Here is an 18,555-nt window from a genome sequence, read left to right as displayed (position 1 = left end):
CTATAAAGCAGTAAATAGTGAAGAAGTACTTGGAGATTATTCCATTCTGAATTCAGGAAAATTGCATAACTTGTGTATTTGGTCTCTTTCCCTTACCTGAAATGGCTGTGCAACCTTCTTCTTTTTCCCCAAAACCAATGGCACCTTGCCACTACCACCACCTAGGAAAGTCTAATGAAGAGCAATGCCACATTTTTTTCTCTCTTACATGCTAAAAAACTCTGCAAAATGAGGTCAGAGCTTCTGCCGTGCTGAGCCTCTGCAGGAAAGCAGAGAACAGTCACCAGCCAGGCCCCTGCTTGCTGGCTGTAGCATCATGTAGGGGGAATAAAGTTCACTCAGCAGTGCTCTGATTCCAGGCAGCAGAACCCTTGGGCCATAGCAGGCAGATATTACACAGGACAGCTGGAGCACGTGGCACCTCAGAGCCAACATGTGCAAAAGGAATGTTGTCTTTGGGGTGAGTTAGAGTAGATTTTTTTAAAGTTATTCTTAAGTTATTGTTATTCTCTCTTATAACTTCCTCCTTTAATCTTCTACCTTTTTAGAGACAATGGGACTGAAAAGACTTGCCCATGCTTTAGCCTTATTAAGTCTCTGATGTGAACATAAAATTAGAACAGAGCTGTGGGGGACTGAGCTCTCAGAGTGTACAGCTAAGAATGGCTGAGGGATGAGTTAATGCACCAAAGGTAATTTGCAGATAGATATCTGGATCTTCCTAACAAATTCCCCTCCCTTGTTACAGTCAGCTTAAGGTTCCATACTACTATTTTTTCTTTTGTAAGTAAGAAAAAAAATCACTACTGGGATTAAATCAAGCACAGAGAATTTCAGGTGAGGGAGAATACAATTAAGTTGGCAAAGCCAAATGTTGTCTGTAGTCATAATTGTAAAGATTCCATTCCTAGGCTGTTCAGTCAGTGACTTTTCAAAGTGACTTTTAAATATAACATTTGAGGACAGATATTTTATATATTTTTTAATTCATCCAAGAACAAATCCCGTGTATATGATGCATAATTTGTTTTTATTTTTCTTTTAGGTACTATGTGTATTTCCTTGAAGAGCTGTTAGTCTTTAGAAATACTAAACAGACTTTCAATTCAAGCTGAAATTGAAGAGCTGCAGATAACTAACACTGCTAAAATGTTGGCCATGTTGTCTTGGTGAAGACTAGTCTGCAAGGGACAGATCTGAGTGTATCAAAAAAGTAATTCAGACAGTAGGATTCCTGTAGGCTGAGGAATTCTGCATTTATTGTAAAACATCTTCAAGAAAACAGCCAGCTAAGAGGTTGTAAATAATTTGAGGTGGGCTGTAAACACTAGCATATCTGTCCTATTAGTGTTTCACTGTTGAAAAGAGGAGTCACAATTCCAGCAGATGAGTTAGGTCATGGTGTCCCAGTTTAGCTGTGCATTGTCTTCTCGCCATGGCCTGACTAGAAACAACACCCGTGAGCAAATATGAGAGTGCAGACTGTGCTATGTGACGTTACACACTGGGTGTGTTGCATGATTTGGGAGATGTAGGGGTCCTTCCTTCTATTACAGTGTCCTAGAGATTGTGATCTTTTCCCTATATCCTGTACCATGCTTTATTAAGTACTTCTGAGCATAAGAGACCAGATATAGTGCTGCATTATCCCTGTGGTAGATTAGCTCACTTGATTTCTAATCAGGATGTGTTGAGCACTGTTTAAATTGCCTGATATTAAATAGACACATATAGTTCTCTAGATACAGGAAGTTCTGCATTCTGCCTACTTTAGGAAGAGCTGGTGGTAAGGTATCTGAAAGATATGACTCCCTTTACTCCAGCCTGTAACAGAAAAATAGAGGGCTCAGCATCTCATATTTTGGCACTTATCTCTGTTCTTATTTTCTACCTGTTTGTCTTCATTTTTGTTACTGCTGTGATCCTATGGTGACAGTAGGAGCTGGAAGAACTGACATATACATTCTCATTTGGCCTTTGTGGTAGTTGAGCTGAGTTGCTGTTGCACTAACAGCAAGTCTGACTGCCTGGACCCTGCCCAGAAGAATGGAAAAGACAGAGCTACTAGAGCTACTAGATACAGATTAAGAAACTTCTTCAAAATATTGAGCAACATTTCAGCTTAAATGTATTGCAATTGATTTGCCACAATGTCATGGGAGTTTTTGTTGTGCTTAAGGATGTAGTTGAATTTAAACAAATTGGAGTAGAAGGACCCATGTGCCACAAAAGCCTTGCTCAGCAGCTTCACCCCAGGGTCTTTAAAAGCAAGGCTGTCATCAGTCAAGTATGATGACACTCACCACAATTGGTCATCAGTAGCACCATTAGTACTCAAGACTGATGAGAGGTTTTCAAATCACCACCAGAATGCCCAGTTACTCTTTTTCTATTACTGAGAGGGTGTTCAAGAAACAAGGCCAAAATTGCTTTGTCACAACACTGTGGAAGTAGTTCCTTGTGGACATCAGGGAATGCCTCTAGAGGTAAATGTTGCTTCTGAGTAGAAGTGCTTCAGACTAGCAGGTTGGTATGATAGTACTAATGCTGTCAAATAGTTAAGATGAACTTCAGAAGGAAATGAGTGGTAACCTTTGGAATGACTAATTACCACTCAAAAATGCATTTGGCATTTGTATATGAAATATACTTCTGGCAAAATATGTGAAATACCTGCCATAGGGCAGTTTAGCTGAGACATCCACTACAGGATCAATCCTGCAGGACAAGACTTTGTGTCTGGTATTGATGAAAACTCCTTGCTCGACAGGAACCACAATACAGGATATTAGAAAGCTATAGCTGGTTCAAGACAGACTGCAGTGGCTGCCACAACAGTTTCCTAGTATTTTCAGAACCTGTGACACCCACAGAAAAAGAGAACATGATGGTGAGAATTAGATGCAGGGAGTCTAACCAGTGAACTTTCAGTTTTGCCATATTGAAGAGCTAATCTTATAAAAGAGGAGGACAGCTTTAGGCGGTTCTGAATTTCCAGAGAATTCAGGGAGAAGTGTAACAGCCAAGCTCAGGCCTGACATGCTGCCTGTCCTCCTTTCTTGGCATTTACTTTCAGATAAAACCAGCTGGATTCAGAATAGTGGTTCAGTGCTGAGTGCTTCCATGACCTGGAATTGGAGCAGTTATAATTGACAATAGTTCCCTTTCTTCTATTGGTCTTGATAAACAAATTCCTTTTCCTTCCAGTGATGTTTTCAGCTTCTCTAGGTATGCTGCTTTCCTCAGTATCAGTGTCTGTTTGTCTGCTGGAGCCCTTTGGACTCTGCACCACTCCTATTCACATGATGCTCTCACATTCCTCCTGGAGACAAAAATGCATGTTCATGCTGCTGGAGAGTGGAAACTTACTGATTGTACAGAGCTTGGCAGAATCTCCTGTTCCAGCCTCCTGACAGGAGCAAAGAGACAAGCTACATTTCTGTAAGTGCTAAGCCAATAAAAGCCTCTGCACTGATGTTTCTTCTCTTCCTGTCTGTCCCTTCCTCCATTCTTATGATAAGTTCAAAGCAAGAAAGCTTCTTTTTTCTGTGCCTAGGCAGTGATGGAAACAAGGTTTGCAGTGAATAAAGTCCCATTTCTGCTATAGCCCTGCAAGTGGAACTGCCTACAGCAAGTGCTCAGATTATGTTTAATGTCTGACACATCCATCTATTTTAACATATTGTAGCAGAAGATGGAACTGTTCCTTCGGAGTCCCCAGATGAATTAGCAGTACAAACTGGCTTTCTAGTGCTTGGAGCTCTGTCTACACTCCTTTTAACTCTTTTTTAGCCACAATCCAGACCACAGAGAAAACTGCAGTGAAACTATGAAGTGGCTGCTCTTTACTGCTACAGTTCGATAACTTCATGAATTTATGTTTTTATTGTAACATTAATTTACTTAAGCCATTGCTTGTAGTGGAAGAAGACACCTGTGTATAGTCACACCTGTGTGTGACTATATTGGAAGAGAACAGCTCAGTGCATAGAATTTTTTCCCCATTTTCCTTTTTAAAATATTCCAACTAGTAAGCTTTAAGAAAGTGGTTCAAGCATATCTGCTGACCCCAAAGCCATAGTTATGCAGATGCTTTAATAGAAGGCTTGGTGAGTTACTCTTGAGGGTTCAGAGTGAAGGCAGCCTGTTTCTACCTTTCCTTCCATTGCTTGAAGTCCTTTTCATGAAGTCCTATAAAACATGCATTTTGAATGAGTCATATTATGGGCATTTACACAGTCAGACCTGCACATTGATTAATGATCAGCATTAAAGGTATGTCTCCAAATTTTCATCAAAATATCCAAGTCTGGTTTTTCAGCTGAGTTGTGATAAACTTTTTTGCAGACGTGCATTTGCATCCAGTATGCCTGAACCTAGCAGAACAAAGTCTTAGTAGTCTGTAACTGTGCTATTAAAACTGCTAGTCTGATATCTGGAAATTTAAGTCTAAAGGCAGATATTCTTACTGTAATTCTCACAGAATAGTAAGGAATGATAAAAAGCTGTTTGAGATTGCCTAAGTTTTAGTGCAGTATTGAGTGTAAATACACTGTCAATAGATCTCTGGTGGGTGTGAATGCCAAGGGAGAGGAGGATTAGTGCTGTACCATTAGTTATGATGAAATGTACCTTGAAGAATGTGGAAAACTATTTTTGCTATCAGCAAAATCCATAAGGCTTAGTTTCAGTTAAAAGGTTCTGCTTTCCTAAGAAATTTAAAACCCTATTGAGCAGAGGGAATCAGCTTACGTTTCCAAATAGACGAGACGGATGAGCTAAGACTTTTCCCCTCCCTATCTGTCTGTTCTCCTCCTTGGCTGCTGACTGTGGCTGTGCTGTGACTCACCAGCTGTTCTGCACGAGGAGCATTTGGGCTGGAAGTGAGTGTGGGACAGGTGAGTGGTTGGAGCCTCTGTCCCCACACTCATCAGTCTGTTCCTTCCTTGTACTGGTGGCAGAGTGCACAGCAACATGAGAGCAGCCACTGTTCTGCTGGACTTACAGTTCAATCCTGCATTCAGAGAAAGAAGGTCCAAACTTAGCAGATTTTCAGCAGGATATTGATAAAACATTGATTTGTTCCAGATTTCCCCACCCCTTGCTGCTTTCTCCTGTCCTATGTGCACACAGTCACTGCCATGATGGCACAGTGCATTTTTTATTACTGTCTGTACTGCATCACTTTTCCAAAAGGCAGTTTTCCTCTGCTGGTTTTACTTCTGCTGAGAACCCACAGCCTTTATAGACTGTAATAATTTCTGAGTGACAGAATTGCCAGAACATGCAATGATGAAGAGGCAGCTTGGCTAAAGTTGGGTGGGCTCTATTTATTACCTCTGTAACACAAACAGAGAGAAAATGTCAAATAGTGAATGGACAGAAAGTCAGACAGTTTGAAGCCCAGGATGCTGTGTTGTTGCTCTCATGTTTTTTTTCAGTGGCTTATTTTCTTGTTGGTAAATGATCCTTGCATTGTTTGCTTTTAAGAGAGAAAATTTTCTTTTTAATGGAAAGCAGTGAGAGAAATTAAAAATTTTAAAACAGAGAGAACTTGTTTTATGGAGCTGTGGCCATGGCCAATATGAGAGATTTTGCATAAAAGTGTTTTCTTTAGCTAAAAATACTGAAAACAAGTAGAACTCAGAGAAAACGGAGAGCTCTTCAATGCAAGGAGTGGGTAGAGGCCTTGTTTTGCTTAGCTTGTTTGATTTCAAGATCAAAAAGAAGTTTATGGGGAACTATAATGCTGTGGAGGCAGTTGTTTGAACTTTGGATTTGCTAACCCTAACAACTGCTGATATCCTTGAGAGGAAAATCCTTGGTAGCAGTGCTAAACAAGCCCACTGCTTTCATCTGCGTTGGGAAAGGCTTTGCTGAAAATATCACTGCTGAGAATAGAAGAGGAGAGAGAAAGAGTTGGTGTAGTATCTGCCTAGAAAAATCACGGAGGTGAAGGAAGAAGTGTTCTGAGTCTGATAAGTATAAAGTTAAGATTAAGATTGAGCACTGGGATTTGATTGCCCTGTGGTTGTGTGAGTTCCCATAAGAGTTGGACTGCATGTTTGTGTAAAGCTTGTATTTCACTCTGAAGTTAGATGGCATGCTTCTCAACCTAGATGGCATGCTTATCTAGGAAAAGCACATAGAGGTTATGGGAAAAAATCAGTTTTTCAAAAAACTACAACATGGGAATTCAGAAGTCCTAGTTTAGGTCAAAGGTAATTTTGAAGTCATATTGTAGTCTTCCTCTCCTTTTATGATCTGCCCCTGTCTGACCTGCAACAGCTCTGAAGAAAATTGCTGTGTTGACAACTCCTGATAAGGCAAAGCAGAACTTGTACTGAAAACATTCTTCTTCAGGCAGTTATCAAAGTCCTTGCAGCTTCCCATCAAGGCAAACGAATCCACAACAACACAAATTGAGTGTGGTTGTTGATCCTGAGTGCTTAAATACCAATCAGCATAGAGACACTGACTATTGCTTTGGCTGGTTCTAGATGTTATTAAATACTAATGTACTTTTCCCACCTTTCACCTGACTTGTCTTCCATCCTGCTTTCGAGTTACTCTTTGCCAAGCTTTGAACTGTGCTCCCCAACTCCCTTTGAACCCAGTTTCAGCTGGAAGCAGGCCTAACCTGTGGTAAAAAGGGCCTAAAACTACTTTGTTGTAGCAGAGATGTATCTGACTAGAAGCAGACAGGGATGTGCTTCATTGAGTGTTTCAAGCTGCCTTCCAGAGGGGCAGAGCTGAAAACTGTAGCCCTCCTAAAAGCAGTAATGCAATTATGTGTTGTATAAATTCTTTAAAAATCATTTAATGAAACCCAGCCAGTTGTGTTGTTATCAGCAGTGCTGGGGCAGGCAATGTAGAACAACAAGGTGATATATTTCAAGGCTCCTCAGTACTGGGGTAAAACAATCAGAAGCACTGCAACACCTGAGATTGGTGTGTAAGGCACATATTGAGCAGACAGCTACAAAACCGTTGTAGCAGTACTCTCTAGCTACTAAATATGCACTAGGTGAGTAAACATTTACTACTACTACAGTATTGCTGCTACTACCACCACTAAGCAGATCGTATCTTGAGGGTCTAGCAAGTGTGCCTTTTGGAAAGTTGCTACTTTTTTTCTGCTGATGGCTAAATATGTGGATAGTCACAAGTTATTTGACAGCATGTTTTGAGATCTGAGACATTATGCACATTATATTCTGTAAAAACAGTAATTTCGTCTATCTGTTATCTTTACTCCGGAAAAAATCCCTTTGATAGGGCTTCAAAACTGTGTTCTCTGAAGTCCACCTGTAGCCCCTGTAGTTAATAGGCTTGTTTCTGCTGATTTCGTGGGGCTTTGATATAAGAGTACATATGAAAAGAAATTTGTGTATTTCATAAGCATTAGGTACAGAATTATCTCTGCAAGAAATTGGAAAAAATACACACCCTCTGTTAGTCTAACAGAGTAGTTTTTACATAAAGATGGAAACAAGCACTTTTTAAAAATAACCCCACAGTTCATTTCTAATATTAGTAAAAAATTATATAAGCCCTGTTGTGTGAGTCATAAAGAAAACTGGATCAGAGATGTCATTTTCCAAATGATGGCTGCTTGGAAAGCTTCCATTCCTGTGCTATCCACGTTTTTCTGGAGATTTTGGCTCAAAAAATGTAAGCCTAATATCAGAATAATCAGATGTCCCATAGAGGTTCAAATATCAAAAGGATTTAGTAGTGGCTGGGATGAGACGAAACGTACAGCAAGACAAAAGAAAGAATGACAAAGCAATGACATGCAGGGATGCTCTTCTGAAGCCTAGGGCTGGTTGGTATTCCCAGGGGTTGAAGTGCTTCCTCTACTCTAGTCCCAGCCAACAATCCCACTGTTTGGCTTGTCTTTGCCCCAGCACAGCAGTGGGCAGGACAACAGCAGCAGGATTCTGTGTCCTAATGATGAGGTGTGCTGGCACAGAGTCTGGGGTAGCTGTAATACTGTCTGCCAGGCTGCCTAAGCACACCCATCCAAGCAGATGTAGTCATTCACCTGTTTAATTAAACCACAGCTCAGTTTCTCAAGTGCTTCTCAACTGGAAGAGTTGAAATGTTCATGGCAAGACAGGAAATAAGGACCGTGGAAAAGGACCACTTTACCAAGTAGGATTATTTGAGATATTAGGAAGGAAAACCAAAAAGCAGTTCATAAGCTAGGAATACTTCAGACAAACACACATTTTAGGCTAGGTGTGTACAACACTTTGTCTTTCTCTGCTCCTTTTGACTCCATAGGTGACATGTGGTTGCAAATATCCCCTCATGATGTGGTGTGATGGTGCATGATGCAGCCAGCAGTTGGTCAGTTAGGTCTGGTGTAACTTCAGTGCCTATTCTGATCTCTTCCTTTATCACATCATTCCACTTGGAAAGTCTGTAGGGTAACTCTGTGGGCAGGGAGGGATTCTGCTTTCTCTGAGAAGAAAATATATTTAGTTTTGGGACAGGTTCTCTTTTCACTTGCTCTGATCAGCAAGTCTCCTTCCAGAATAAAGACAGTGGCATAAAAACAACTACCAGGATCTGGACTTTGAAACAAACAGTGTGTGCAAACCTGATCCTTTCAACTTCCTTCACAAATTTTGAGTGTTCCCAGATGCTGAGTCTGTGATGTTCAGCTGCCCCAGTACTGAAGGTGGCCTCTCAGTTACAATGGCACACCAGAGCAGCCCGTGTGAATTTAGCACCCAGTGCAGTGATACTCATTTAAATGACTTGCCTAAGTCAAGTGTGATGCCCTGTTCTCTGAAACACTTTCATTCCAGAGTAGGACCAGCAGTGGCAGAGAAAGCTAACACACTAAGTAAAAAACACCACAAATGAAACAACTCCCCAAATGGTTACTTTTTCAATATTGTCTTATCTGTTTTATAACATTACTTTAAAATAATGGAGGATAGTTAGTGACCCACAGTCTCAGCTGTTGTAGACTTCTAGTGACTGTGGAAGCAATGCCCACTTCACAGGAGTGAATTTGGCCTACTCATATAATTCATAGTTGTGCATTTTAATGTGAGTACTCTGGAGGGGGGGTTAAAAATTGAGCCACTAAAATTAATCCTGTTAGGAGGATGAACAGTCAAAAAGGCAGTATAATTTTATGACTGATCCTATGAGACCTGTAAGCTCAGGGTAATTGGATTTCATACTTCACTTCTTGCACCTGAGCTGTTGCCTAAGGGAGAGCAGAATCTCCTCTAGTATTCATAAATCTGGTCCTGGCTGGAGAATCTCTGGACAATTCACTTGACAACTACCCTGTATTTTGTTTTCTTGCTTCATTGATACAAATCCTGAAACCTTACAGATATTTAAATTTACTGCAGCCACCACTTTTAAATCAAGAAAATCAGTTATGTGACCTTCAGAAGTAATGAGGCCTATCTTAGACCTCAAACTTTTCTGTAATTTTTTTTTCCAAAAGTAAAACAGATGTGATTTTAAGAAAGGTCATAAATTTAACAGAACAATTCCTTTCTATGAAGAACATTTGTCAGTGAAGGTTCATGCCAGCTCTGAGGACAACCATTCTCTTGGGTGCAGTGTGGAAGAACACAAAGAGAAGCTGGTAGTGCTGCAAGCACAATTCATTGAGAAAATCTTGGAGATGGATCTCACTTGCCTATACAGTATCCACTTCTGTGCAGGTGAATCTTTCATTTCTTATATCCAGCTTCTCAAAAGCAGAGTCAGATTTCCTCAGATTTGCAGACTTATTTATAATGCATATTCTAGAGAAAGCAAGAGAAAGTCTACTCAAAATCAAATCAGTGACACTCAGTATCACTTCTGTGGGAGTGATTTTCAGCTCAACCAGTTGTATTCTTCTGCTTTTTTTTCACCTGAGTAATTAATATTAGATACTGTAACTTACTTGAAAACAAATGAAAGGGACACTCGTGGCTCAGGGGAAATAAATCACTTTACTATAACATTTTCATTACCTTCTTACAAAGGTAGAGTTGCTTCTCTGCATTAGAACAAACAGTCTAAGATTTCTGTTTATTTTGAATGTTTGGAAGCATTGTGTATAGACAACTTCCATTCATTTTGCTTGGATTTCTCCACAAAGAAACATGGAGGAAGCAACATTTGAGGCATGTATTCCCAGAAGAGAAAATATTTTCAGGGAGACTGAATAGGAAGAGTTTTAGAACTCCCTGATCTTTTAAATTGATTTAAGCTAATAAGATGTAATTTTCATGAAGCAACCACACTAGTTTGAATCAATCACAGGCAGACCATTGTCAGGTACCACTGAAGATAAACTACATTAAGAAAAACACATAAAACAAACAGGACAGAGAAAGAGAAGGAATTTAGCAAAGTTAAAGTCAATCTTATGCTTGTGGGAATACTTTCTTTCTATCAAGTAATGTAGTGAACAATCCCCCCTGCTTTGATACAGAGCAGGGGACAATGGTACTGATTGCAAAAACTGCACATGATAAATGTAGCTCTAGGAAATTATGCACATCTAGGAAACAGTACCACATATCCTTCTGATCTGCTTGGTTTTACTTTTATTTACTTTTTCTTAATGCATTTGTGTCTTTGGGGTGCAGAGACCATAACTGCATGCTGTACTTAAGATGTTGGCAAAGCAAGGATTTATATGGCCGCGAAATGATACTTTTCAAAATGTTATTTCTCTTTGTATTCACTCAGATATCAGAATCCTAGAAAAACAGATGTTCACACAGCTTTATTTCCTCTGATTCAAATATAGGAAGCAAAAAAGCATCTAAAGACTTACTCAGATTGAATTAGGCAGCAGGTTATGTCTCATGTATTGTAGGGCCTTACATCAGTACTTGGCAATAGCAGCTGTATTCTTGCTGTACTTGAAGTGACTGGTTGCTTCTGAGTGCCAGTGGTGAGATACATCCTCTACCTCATGATTTCCCAGCAGGACAGTCCACCTGATGAGGTATTTGGAAGATAATAGATGTTTTTTTGGTGAAAGTATCCTACATAAGCAGGACATCTAGCTTTATGGCTGTTTTGTGGTATTGAAGCAGCACCCAGCACTCTATGTAGAGAACAGGACCCTGCACCACTAAAACTGCAAGTCATCTCTGCTTGCACAGTCTGTCTCAACGGAGCTGTGCATCAATGATCTCTCTGATCTAGGTATGAGTAATACACTAGAAAGGAGCTTAGTACCAGCAGTCCCTAAGAAATCTGTCAGTGAATTATAAAAACAAGTGTTTAATTAAAAGATTCATTCAGTCTCATGGCCAGAGAAGCTCAAAGTAGAACACCTGAACAAGCAAGACCTCATTAAGACCAGCTTGTTCAGAGCATCACTCACAAAAGCACTGGTAGGGGAATTATCCTAACAACACTGCTTTGTAAAGAGAAATAAATCCCATTTGTTCTTATCAATGCAGGGCCTGTTATTTAGCATATTCTGAAAATTCTTCAATGCTTTCATGGGAGTAACATACATCTTATTATCCCAAGTGTGTTTTCCTTTACCACTACTACAAGAAAAAATGTAAGTGGAAAACTTTACTAAGTTGGACTAAATAGGATTTATCTCAATCTAGTCCTCTTCCCTACACTGCCCACACCTACAGCTTCATTGTAACTGATGATTCTAACACATTCTTACACAGGTTGACAGCCCAGTGAAGATATGAAGGGTCATCTGTAGCAGTTCCAGGCCACTTTCCATTGAGAAGACATCAATGCATATCTCTTGCTTCACATCCTAATTCTTCATACAAATCTGGAAGATCAATCATTGCTTCCCTTCATACTTTCCAAAGATACTGTTTCCATATGATTACATTAATTGTGGCTAACAATCTTTTGGGGTTTCAGCTACGTCTCCTCTCTGCCTACACAGATTCCAGTAAGGATCCCACAATTACATACCAGTGATTTACTGAGAGTTTTCAGCAGGAACATTTCCTCTGAAAAGACATCGGAATTTTACTTGAAAAACTCATGGTACAGTTTGACAGAGTAAAAACTGGTAAATGTTTCCTTATCTTTGACCATAAGATAGTCCTTCCTGACTACTGTACACATATTTTTTACTCTTATGAATTTACAATTCTTCTATTAATTTTTCAGAAGCTAAATGTTTATTTATGTTAGAATTCTTCCTTCTGTCTTTTTTTTTTTCCACAGTATTTAAGAGAAAGGAGAAAAACTGCACTTAATCTGCAGCTCTGGATTTACTTTTACATGTCTCTGTAGAACTTCATGTGTGGACACAGAGAAACTAAAAGTATAAAAAAGAAAATTCAGACTAATGACTAAAATCTCTGTACTGTTTTCACATTGATTACAGAAAAGGAATGAAGAAACAATTCAGTGAGGACATAAGCCTTAAGATCATGATAAATATTTTAGGTAGCACTGGAGAAAAACTTTCCAGGATAGGTGACAAGTATTGAGTTACTAATTGCCACTGATTTCTCACTACTTCACTTCTATCCATAAGTATTTATTGGCCTATCTTCATCTGGGGAGAACTCTTTGAGGTGAAAATATAGATAAATTTACATTTCACTTTTTGATAGTGCCAAAATGCCACACATTAATGCTAATTGCAGTGGATGCAATTTGTCTCCTGAAAATTGCATTTGGAACATGAACGAGTTTATCCAGATCTCAACATCAGCACCAAATTTTGCAGCTCTGATTTTCAACACTTGAAACTCTTATTTTAGTGTTTTCAGTTCCCTCCTTCATTTAACAGCACTAGAAACTCCTAAAAGAACAGATCACTTAAATATCCCAAGTAATATGTGCATAAGATCACTACTTTTAATTAACACAGCAAATTTTCTTGAAGTAACCAACTGCTTACCAAACCCTGACAGAGTTTTCCTGTGATGCAATTTAAAAACCTGCTTTACAGCCTGATGAACTGAAGCATGACAAATTAAACCAAGGCCAAAATAAACCACAGCCAGAAATAAACCAAGTCTAGAAAGAAAGTTATGTTTAGATTGCATAAACAAATTCTAGAAATCTGGACTCCCAGTCTGCCTGTCTGCTTATTTCTCTAACACACTTGCTCTTACTCCATTAGGCTCCTTCAATGACAATATTTGCAGCAACAGTTTGAAGTGGTGTGAATTCACTTTGGACCAGCAGAATTAAAGGCAAGAAGCGAGCTCCTCAGAGGTTCAGTGTGTCATGGTGAGCTGGGTGACTTCAGCCCACTTCTCACACGCTTCTGTGCCTTTAGAAAACCTGGGACTGGCCTAGAAAGGTCTATGGCCTTTGGGGAGATTATGTGAGATGAGCTCCTCCTATTCCCTTTCTCTTTTGAGTTACTTGTAAAAGGATTGAGGATATCCTGGCCTTCAGCATGAGATCTTGTCTGAACATTAATCACTGCGTGTGCTTTTATTAAATCTTTATTAAACCTTTTATTTAAATCTTGCTTTTAAGTAGGCTGATGTTTGCATCCATCTCTTGTGAACTATGCAATATATCTTATATGTGCACAGCTGGTGGGTGGATACAGATGTCACATATTTCCTTCCTCTTGTTGTAGGTACTGAACTTTCACTGAAAAGGTATGTTTCCTCATTGCCAGTGGTGTGTGCGTGGGAAGCAGAGAGCTATAAAAAAGGGCAATTTTATTTTGTAGAGGAAACACTTTAAATCACTACTCTGTTCCCAGTTCCACGTGGAATCCCAACATCTAATTGTTTAGCTCCTTTACTCTATCAATTTATTTTAATTAGGATAGCAAGATGTTTTAGGTATAAGAGGTTTACAAGATTTTGCTATACCTGTATCTATAAATATGACTGTGTAGTTAAAGCTTCTCTTACCTGAATTCAAAAAACCAACCTGTTTAAAAATTAGATGATAATTTTGCAAGAATTTCATCTTTTGCCTTCAGGAGTTATTACTGAACATATAAAATGATCTTTCTTACTCTACAACATGGTAGGTACTTCTGCTAAAAGTGCTTGGAATCTTGGATGGCTTGTGGATGATTTAGAAATCATGAATGCAAAGAGAGATAACCAAACTGACAAGTGTTTTGGCTGCAGACCTCGTTCCTGGTCTGGTTATCACTTACCTTCAGACTGCCCTGGCAAGCTCTCAGCCCCATTGTTGATTTCAACAAAATGCTGTCACAGGTCACTGAAAGACAAGGCAGGAAAGAACATTCTTTCCACTCCTTGTTTCTTTTTATGTCTTTCACGGTCCTCTAAGTCAGTGTCTGCTCCCAACTGCACCATCTATATTAATGCTATAGCTGGTACTACATACAAACTCTAATTTGTTTTATTTTTTTCCCTAACTACATAAATGGGAGAAGGAACATATATAGATAGTTTAATGTCTTTACTGGGTTCTTAAGCACTTACAAAAACACTGAGTCTCTTGGTCTTATGTGGTTACTAGATAGACTGAGATTATGAACAGTTTGGGGTTGGCATTTCCAGTTTTTCTCATTTATTCTGAATTGTGTTATTTGAAAATACATCCTTAGATCCTTACACTTCACTTCTCAGTCTCCACTCACATTTTCTGCTTCAGAGTTCAAGTTGACACATGAAAATTTAGGAAAAATATGTAAACAAATGGTAGGAACCTGTTGCTCTGCTTTTAGGTAGAACAGACTTACTCTACCTAGAGAGTCAATTCATCAGTGACACTCATCAGCATTGTTCAGTGTTTTATATCTCCCTGTTCCATTGCAGCTCTCAGGCTCTGTGCCTTGCTGTCATGTTTAAGCTTGGTCATTCTGTGTTAGTCACTTCTAGGATATGATTATAAAGTACTAGAAAGAGAAATATTGTCATTTTATGTTTGTTTTTTAATCTAAACCAAACCCAAAACTAGTCAGTGTTGAAAGTAATGTAGTGTAAAAATGTCATGTTTCATTCATGTCCTATTAAACTGTAGGAGAGCTGCTCAGTAAGGATACTACTGTACAAGTTAAAGTTTATTTGGCTTTAAAAAGTTCTTGCAGCAATTCTGAGTGCCATCTAGTATTTATCTAGAATGTTAAGAAAGCAGAGATAAGTTTTGCCCAGGAACTGCAATGTATGATCAATTCTGAGAATTAATATTAAATTAGCTCTCTGTAAGTGAGATAATAGTCCTTAAATAATGCAATCTGGGAAGGATCATTGATGCAAGATGAAGACGTGACCATCCCAGAATTCACCCCCCAGTGCTAAGTGTGCCCTTGGCTTTGTGTTGCACTTTGTGCCTGAGGGTGCTTTAAACCTATTTGTGACAAGAGTTCTCCTGCTTGCCTTTCCTGTGGGGTCTGCAGGAAAAGCTGAAAAAGGGGAGAAGACCTGAGAGTGGTGATACATGTGGCACCTGTATCTCACTGCAAGGAGCTGGTGGGTCACCCCTACGTGGAAAAGACTGCACCACAGAATAAACAAGATGGTGCCAGCCCAGCCCCTTCAAAATGTGCCCAAATAGCAAAACCAATATGATATTCACAAATGTTAGAACCTTGAAGTGCTTGTGCAGAGGGCAAATGTTCTCAGATTGCAGTGCTGAGAGAAGACTTGAAGGCGAGGCTTGGTGAAAGTCAGGTTGGCCAAATGCTAGAGGGGTGTGAATCTGGAGGGAAGAAAAAACCCCTTTCTTCATTTATCATGGCCTTTAAGCAAATACGTAATAAAAACATGGGGGAAAAATCTCCTTATACCTGTGCAGATCTGATTTAGACTCTGCATTAACAGGAGATTTTGTGTAGAAGCTCTGTTTATTCATGGTCTATTGATATTTTGGGCATTAATGCACTAGCAAAGAACAAAAAATTGTGTACTAAAACTATTTTCCTGAACTTCAGACAGACATATATCCCACAGGGCATTGTTATTTATTTGTTGTTATAGAAGAATTTTGTTCTAGTTTGATAACTCCAGAATAATTGAAAAATGCAGACATATCAGCTCAGGCTAAAGAAGATTTCATATGGTTTCCAAAGACATATTTTTTTTGGTCTAAGTTTTGGGGACAATGATATTTCCTTTTCTTATTTTTGTAATCTTCTTGTTTTCAGAAAACTTTATGTACTTTTAAAGTTAATGTCTTTTTTTAAAAGCTGTTCTATGAGAACATCTTGCCCTCTAGTGGCGTAGAGAAGTGAGGCTGAGCTCAGACCTTGCAAGAGTCGTTAAAAATATTACAAGGTATCCGTGGTATTTAAACACTGAAAATTCAGCTGCATAGATCATCACCCTTTGTGAGCTATATTTAAAGGGCCAGTGGGCCAAGAGAATTGATGAGTTTTGAGAATGTTCTAAATAAAAGTGAATATTTTATGTGAATAATGAAAATTGTTCTAAAATGTCCAAGCAAAGTGCTTCAGTATTTATAGTAATTTGTTAGTATTTGCTGTAAAGCAAAGGAAAAGGATAATCAAAACCACCCTTTAACCTACCCTGAAAAGCACAAGTGAATACACCAGTGCTAGAAACACACTTTAGGCTGGAAAAGGAGAAGTTTAATTGAATTGTAACCAAGAGATTTATAAAGTTTTCCTTAGAAAAGCCTCACTCTGAAAGATTAATATGGTAATTTAGAATAATTTTGATTCAGTTTGTCAAGCTCAGAGTTCAGCTAATTTACACTAGAGTGTGTCTTACTCTACTCAGTATTTTTAAACATCTCTTTGTAGATAGAGAGGCACTAGAGTACCTCCAGGATTACTGACGTACTCGTTTGCCACTGATGATGCTTTTGGCTTCCACAGCACCCTTTTGCTTATTCCAAAGTATTTTCAGGCTTAAACAAGCCTGAGAAATGAGTTGCTGTGCTGCTGGCAAGCTGTGCCCTGCTCAACCCCTGGGTAGGGCCGTGCCATCACAGAGGCTGTGCCTAGAGAGCTTTTATAAACTGGGGGGTTGTTTCTTTTCTGCACAACTGAGCAGCAGCTCCTGTGCGAGGGAGAGGGCGCAGGTGGAGCGCTGGCGATGCATGAAGTGGGGGACCACATGTGCAGTCATGTAAGTAATTCCCATTTCCAGGCCTGGCAGCTTGTTTGCTAAGCTACCTGTCTGCCTTCCCAAGAGCTGCACAGGCTATTAGTTCACCGGAACGTGTCAAGAAGGCTTCTCGGGCAGCTCTTGTAGGAGGTGGTTTGCTTTAACCTGCCAGGACCACAGGGAGGCAGGGCAGGCAAGCTTTAGTTAGCACTTGCCACATCCTGAAAACACAAAAGGTTGTCCCTGTTCCTATAGACGGCATATTTTGCTTGTGCATTTAAGAAAGACGCAGAAAAAGGTTGTAAACAAGTGATCAGAAGTCCACTGAAGCAGTGAGACATGGGGTGGGAGGCTTGATTATTGTTTTTTTAAGCAGAGCTGAACAGTAGCTGGTATGCAAAGGAAATTACACTGATGGAGCAATGGTTATATACAATGTGGTTTTTAGGAGACCACAAAAGCAGCCCCATTCAATTTTTCCATGCCACGACCTTTAAAAAACACTTAAAATTTGCATACAAGGATCAGCAATCACAAAGGGAGAAGGAGGCTGGAGGAGTTCCTCCCTGTGCACATTTTTCTTTTTTTTTTTTCCAGCTCTCTGCTCAGTAGGGTGGTAGCAGACTGCAAGGTTCCCCCTCACACATCATACAAACAACTACTTTTAGAAGGTACAGTTTACTACAGCTTGCCCTGAGCTAAATTAGTTGTAGTCCTGGTGTTTCCAGTTTTAAATTGAACACAGGCCAAAATCTGCAACACATTCCCGTCATGACAGTAAATCAGATGCCATTAAAATAACAGCTTCTTCTAGAACAGCTTCTCTCAGTCTATTGTGAAATTACACTCCCATTTAACATTTTTGAGGACGGTTCTGTGCCAAATTGCAACAAGGGTTTTCACTTGCAAACAAATAAGAATTGGACAGAATTTGGAGTGGTCTTCAGGTGCTTCAGTTTTCCCTGTAGGTTGCTTGTTGGTCTGAGAATATGTGTTTGGTAGAGGGATGTTGTTTTTGGGAACTGGTGCTGGTGCTTGTAACAGGAACTTCTGCCTACGTTAATGCTATTAAAATGCATTGTTCACTTTTTTTCCCCCAGGCTTGAAATACAAGAGGCTCAAGTTGTGGCACTTGGAAGAACAGAGATTTTATCTCACTAGCCAGTTAATCTATATTTTTATAAATTTGTATTTATAATTTATAAACTAATTTTACTTGCACTGAGTGATGGGAGAGAAACTCTTCATGTGAGAGACTTCTATGCTACTTCAAGCAGAAGGGCAGGATGGCTTACACAACTAGAAATGCAGATTTGATTTACCAGAGGATTGAAGGAATTGCTCAGTTAAGTTTTGCTTTTGTGTTCCTTAGTGTTCAGTGTTTTTCTATGGGAACACTGACATCTTAACTTGTCTCAGGCACAGTGGACTAGGGAGGTGTTACCTAGGGATTGCTCTTATGTAGTACCACTGTTCTCCAAATCTGGTGATGTGTGCAGTTTTAAGGGAGCTCTCCACAACATCTAGATAATTAGAGTACAATTCTTTGAACTAAGTGTTT

General features: G+C 39.4%; 1 protein-coding gene across 1 annotated transcript in view; it reads left to right on the top strand.

Annotated features, from left to right (window-relative positions):
- Positions 1 to 3,405: 3,405 nt before the first annotated feature.
- The window catches only part of PXYLP1 (2-phosphoxylose phosphatase 1), an 82,186-nt gene continuing 67,036 nt past the window's right edge, over positions 3,406 to 18,555 (top strand). Inside the window, exon 1 of the mRNA XM_051782237.1 lies at positions 3,406 to 3,441. The gene's annotated coding sequence lies outside the window, so the exon portion shown is untranslated. The remainder of the gene's footprint in view (positions 3,442 to 18,555) is intronic.

The sequence above is a fragment of the Manacus candei genome, unplaced genomic scaffold (genome assembly GCF_025592945.1).
Source record: "Manacus candei isolate 608988 ecotype Guabito, Panama unplaced genomic scaffold, ASM2559294v1 h1tg000015l, whole genome shotgun sequence".
Taxonomy (NCBI): Eukaryota; Metazoa; Chordata; class Aves; order Passeriformes; family Pipridae; genus Manacus; species Manacus candei.
Note: the sequence above shows the minus strand (reverse complement) of the source record. Positions and strands in the feature narration are given on the sequence as shown.